The sequence below is a fragment of the Sinocyclocheilus rhinocerous genome, unplaced genomic scaffold, assembly GCF_001515625.1.
Source record: "Sinocyclocheilus rhinocerous isolate Xijiao unplaced genomic scaffold, SAMN03320098_v1.1 scaffold407, whole genome shotgun sequence".
Taxonomy (NCBI): domain Eukaryota; kingdom Metazoa; phylum Chordata; class Actinopteri; order Cypriniformes; family Cyprinidae; genus Sinocyclocheilus; species Sinocyclocheilus rhinocerous.
In genome coordinates, this window is record NW_015633444.1 from 832,972 (window position 1) to 839,230 (window position 6,259).

Here is a 6,259-nt window from a genome sequence, read left to right on the forward strand (position 1 = left end):
CTTGCTGGATCCGCTCCTCTGCTATCAATGAGAGGAACGTCTGTTCTTCCGCAACAGACAACAAAAGTTTTTGGTTGTTAAAAAAAGGTGCGCTCGTTCAAAACAGTTGCGTTCGATCCTTCGCTGGCTGTGCTGATTTAAATCTAGCGGTTCTTTTGTGTTTGTGTCGCAAGTTCAGTGACGCAGGAAGCAACGATTCTCTCCGGCCAATCTGTGATCAGCAGAGTTTACACGTCACGTTTTGGTAACGGTACGGTTCGCTTGGAACCCCAACCGAGGTGGTACTAAAAAAAGTACCAGGTACCAGGTACTGTACCCAGTGGAAAACCCCCCAAAAGTGAACCGTACCGAGCCGTACCGTGCCGTACCATGCAGTGAAAAAGCGCCATTATTGAGGATCTTCCTCAATGGGCTTAACTGACCTCCATTTATTGAAACTTACATGCTTGTTCCCAATCACAACAAATGGTTTGTTCGTCTAATTAGTGGTGCTTGCTAAGGAAAGCGTCACTGTTTATAATACTCATTCTTGAGTTCAAATTGTTCAAATTCTTAACCCTAAGTATTAAACTTACGTACAGACAAGAACGATGCCTCAACGATGTTCAAGTGGCGTGTTGAGGAGAGCTGTGCTTTTGCTTTTCGAAGAAATCCAACTTCCAACAGACTATAGTGAAAACCCAATAAAGCCTACTCTATCATATCTGATACACACATTTCTAAAGTCAACATTATCAAAAAATAATAACAACAACAACATATTCAAATAGATTTTTAGATTTTATATTTTATTTTATATTTTTTCTAAAGGTTAAAAGGTTAACTTCACAGGGTTAAGTTAACTTGCTAACTGTTTGCGCTTTTTTTATTGCCTTTTTTCCTATCACATATTTTAGTAATCATCATATTTTAGAAATCTTTCGAAAGTTTAAACACTCAAAATTCATCATGTGAAAACAGTTTTGAAATCAGACATTGCATTACCATGAAAATCTCTCCTCCCCCTAGTGGGCGGTGTCAAGTGTGTCATATTACAAAATTTACTACAATATTTTATAAAGAAGTAATATTGTGACAGAAATGTATAGATTTGTGAAAGGACAATTCATAAAAATTCAATGGTGGCTACTTTTGGTATAGTGCCTAAACAAAATCCCACAGGAACCTCCGTTTTTTAATATCAACTTCAAATTTGGAACATAACTTAATTAGAAATATGGCTTTGTTTTTACAAACCTTAGGTTTTTATTCCAAAGCGTTCATCAGTTACAACAATTTAAGTCTGGATTGTGCATTTCTATGTTCAAAAAGGGTTTCTTAATGACAGGGGGTTTCTGGCAACTGGGCAAAGAATATTAAAGAGACTTAAGATGGGCTTCTTTGACTTGGGCCAATAAACAGCCACCTAGAAAACAACATAACTATTTACCAATAGGCCTATCTTAAAAACTACACAGATCACTTTAGCAACTGCACAGCCCTGGCAACCACCAGTACAGACTACATTTCCTTGAAAATGTAAGTGTCAAGTTCTCAATGCACCACAATTCCCTCAAACCCATAATCAGATGTATCAGCATTTACACATGTTTGAAAATGGCATTGTAATTGCTTCATGTTGATATTTTACAAGCTTTGATTACTAGGTGGATTAGGTATTCACTCAAACTATCAGTCAAATGACTGTAGTCCTATGTAACGGAACTTTCTGCATTGTTGTGCTGTTTTCTGCACAGTCATGTTGTGGTTTCCACATGCTTGAACGTGCAGCAGCAAAACGGTTATGTGCAGGGCAGCGTGATGCTTTGAAAGCAGAACACTAAACAGATGAGGCGGCATTTAAATGTAAACATGCATGTGCATCATTGCTCTGCGGTGTCGAGCTGCTCACTGGGTGAATGCAAAATCCACATTGATAACGCACACAAATGCCACACAAAACACAAATATCTATTGCATTCTGAGTAGAAAATTCTTACTGTCACTGTTAGGGTCCTTTTACTTAGTAATAATCTATGACCAGGCTGAACAATCAGATAATTTTAAGAACCCGTAGCAACACCTATAACACCCTACCATCACAGTGGCAAGTTTTGCATGGGCAGTATATAAATCTACAGCATATGGCTGGGCGATAATTAGATAACGATAATTATCGCGATATAACTTTCATTTGTAAGTTTGTTTATCCCCTCGGATCAAAGTTCAAACTGCCGCGCGGCGCGAGCTCACTAGAGCAGACGCGTTTACTCGGTCACGAGACACTAAACAGCGCTATGAGATCCAGTGTGAAGCACTTGAATTCAGCGATGAACACAAATGACTCTGTGATTTAAACTAGTTTAGAGCCAAACAGGAGAAACACCGTGTGCAACGAGACGGTCAGAAGGCTTTTCAATCTACACATCGCCATCATTTACCATGGATTTTCTGTAGTAACACTCACTGCATCATGGTATTGTGGGATATTCACATTGAATCTTATTACAGGAGTAGTGGTATATAATTATAGTATGTATTTGTGATTAAGCTATAGCATGTTTGCATTTACAGTGTTTTTAGACTACTGTTTTTCATACAAATAGGCTACCTAAAAACCATATTAGGGCTGCACGATTAATCGAATGCGATTGTCATGCGCATTTTGTTAGTAAAGCCGGTTCTGTAATCAGCAGGAAATCATCATCACGTGCTTTCAGATGGAGCAGAATTTACTACACATAGCCGTAGTTCACGGACAAGTTATGAAAAAAATAATCGCAGATGATTTTATTGCGCGATTCTGAAATCGTTCATGATAATGACAGCTGTTTGCATAGCTTCTCAGTGAACTATGGCTCTTGCAGCCCTAAACCATATAGTTCTATTTTTACCATGGTATTGAGGTTCTATATGTGGCTTTCAGTACCGCCGCTCCCTATACGCAGAGTATGCAGTTTTCTTAGGGCACCAACTCCCAGGGGTGCACCATCCCAGCTGCTCAAAAAAAATAAATAAAAAAAAACCTTTTGTTCGATATTAATATTAACATATACATGTACGTAAATAAAAATATAAACATGAACATATATACATAATTATAAAAAATGCGTTTTACGGTGAACCCAGTAGACAGGCGAAAGAAGCACACGTGACGCGCCATTCCCGCATCCGCACCCGCCTCATGTTTGCGGCTGACTGCAAATGATCACAACTATACCCGGGAAAAGACATCAGTAGTCCGGCGGCGAGATAAGAAAAGAAAAAAAAGTCCAAGATGAAGCCCGTGCATCACTTAGGTACGTTCTTAATTATGTTCATTAATCACGTTCATTATGTCGGTAATAATATCACCCCCGCATCTGCCTTAATATTCTCTCAGAGTTTCCATGTTCCGTTACGAAAATTAACTATAATTTTACTATGAATAAAAAAAAAACACATGGTTCTTGTAGCAATGGTAACCACAAATTAACCATGGTTTTGATACCTCTTCAAATAATAATTTACGAAGTATTCAGATAATATTTCTGTGGTAATAAAAACAGACCTAAGCGAACAACAACCTTTAAAATAATGATTGGTTAATTCATAATAATCGTATGGTTTCATTGAATAACACAGTTAAAATACATAATGTAATACAAAATAAACAATTTATGTACATTACATATTATTATAAATGCCTGCAAAGGGCGCCAAAGGCCTGGTAATTGCTGTTGTATCACTTACAGGATGATCAAATCCTTGTTTAATATTGACCAAACATTTAATTCAAATATCCACTTAATCTTTAATGTTTGGCCACCTTTTTGCGATAGAAATGCTAGCCTCTATAATTTCTTCAACAAAAACATGTGGACAACCTTTACAAAAACTAATCCTTGGTTTTATCAAAGTAAAACTGCTTAATTTTCTTTTGTGTGGTTTCTGAATGCTTGAGACTATAAAATCAATCAGACAACTGTATTATTAAAATCATAGCCATAGATACAATTGTAATTTGTAAATAATACAATTTAAATACAATTTAGTTATTTACTTTTATATTTTATTAAAGTTCTGTTTTGACCCCTATAGTAGGTGTTTTTTTAACTTCCATAATATTTTGGGGAGGGGGCACAATTTAAAAAACTTGGTCAGAATAAATGTAACCATATAAAACTGAGATTTCTACAATTTTTACAGATGTTACTGATTTTGATAATGAACAAAAATTTACCTCCGCATCCTAACTCAAGCTACTATCAAATGTGCATTTCTAAGAGACAAAAAAAAGTGATATTATTATTATTAATATTAATATTATCAAGGAACCCAAACCTGTTTCTTGATTTGAAACAATATCACTCATTAGAACATGCAGAAACTAAGAAATTAATTTTTCTATTTAGATATTTTGTTAAATCATTATAATGAGCCCAAATTAATGGTCTGGTTTCTACAACTTTCACTTTGGAGCAAAAATCTGGCTTTAAACTTGAAAGAAATAAAGATTTGATATTTATCGTGATAATTATCGATATCGACTGATATGAAAAGAAATTATCGTGATATTTTTTTTGGCTATATCGCCCAGCCCTAAGCATATATATGCATTACATCCGCATTATATGGTTATCAGCCGCCTCGTTTCTAGATTTCTAGATTTCAGTGGACCTCTACTAGCAGAAAAACGCAGTTCTTCCCATTACATGTGAAATCTCATCCACACATGTGGTCTTAAGACACAGTCACCCTCCCGGACTCCTCTCTATTGTCATTCTCCTCCGTCCCTCAGCTGGCCTGCCATAAATCCCCAAGCTCTTCATCTGTCAGCCTGACCTCTGATTCTCCCGTCTTTCATCCTCCTTTCTCTCTCTGCTCGTCACTGTCCTCTCTTCCTTCTCTCAATCTCTATCATCGATAGACTAAAAAGCACTGACCTGGAAGAGGTGATCCAGTCTGAGGCTGACACAGTAGTGGGGGGCCTAAAGAAACAGGCTGGCTTTAATAGTTTTAGGGTCGTTTAGGGGGATGGGGTCATCGATTCAGAGAATGAGGTTTATGAAGTACAACAAACCACAGTTTTGCTGTACTGCTGGTTTCATACTAAAGCACAGTGATCATGTTACTAAACATCTGCTACTCAACAGGACCCAATGGTGCAGGATAAATATAAAATATATATATATATATATATATATATACACACACATATACTGTATATTAAACATCGTTAATTTTTAAAAACGCTAATTTTTCCCACATAACAAAGACCGCAGGGACAACGCAACATGTAGATCACATTAGCAGTTTTATGCGAAATAGTGCCTCTAATTTAAAAAAATGTTGCAGTATGGGGATGTTTGAAAATTTGATTTTTATAGGCAAAATTACATTGTTGACAGTTACCGCATCTATAATTGCCAAAAGGCACCTTATTTAAAAAATGAGAAGGAGGGGTTAAATCCGCTCAAACCAGAATATTGCAAAGATTAGGTGGTCTCTTATAAACCACATCTAAATTGGTACTGCCATACAATTATTTTGTATTTGTATCAGATTTTTATCTACAGATCTCTGGTGTTAACATGGGTTCGAAAAATGGCCCCTAGTTTTGCATCTTTGTTTTGTGGTATGTTTGAACAAAAATGTATACACCATCTAGATTGTATCCCTTTTTTTTAAAACCCATTGTGCTATGGAATCGATATATTGATGATGAGTTTTTGTTATGGAATGGTACTGAATCTCAGTTGTTAAGAGTCTCATAGACTGGTTAATGATAATAGCAGATAGGGGTGCGACGATAAATCAATGTGTGGATCGATTCTGCAATTTTCACAGAGTAGAATAAAACAAGCACAATTGTTTGGCGCTTTGACTAAACTTGAGCGAGGCATTACTTCAGTGAATGTCACTCAGAAAACAATCATTTCAAAACTGTCAAGGGCTAAGAAAAAGGCTACCTTGGTTCCAAATGCTGTAACTGTTGATTACTTCATGATATCACCACATAATTTGATTCACACACAGCATACATGTTGGGGAACATCACCAAAAAAAAATCATCCTACCTTATTTATTTCCTGAGATATTGAATGTCAAATAAGAATGACATGAAAAATGTCCCTGGAGCACACAAATTCTTCTTACATTTTATCACCTATTTCTCAGCATGAGAATGCCTAAATGTAAAGATTTGTTCCCCTTAAAAAACTAAGTTTTTGCATCGCTTTCCTTCTGATCCCAACAATAGGAAAGAGTGGACGAAATTTATTTTTACTGAAGTTCCAGA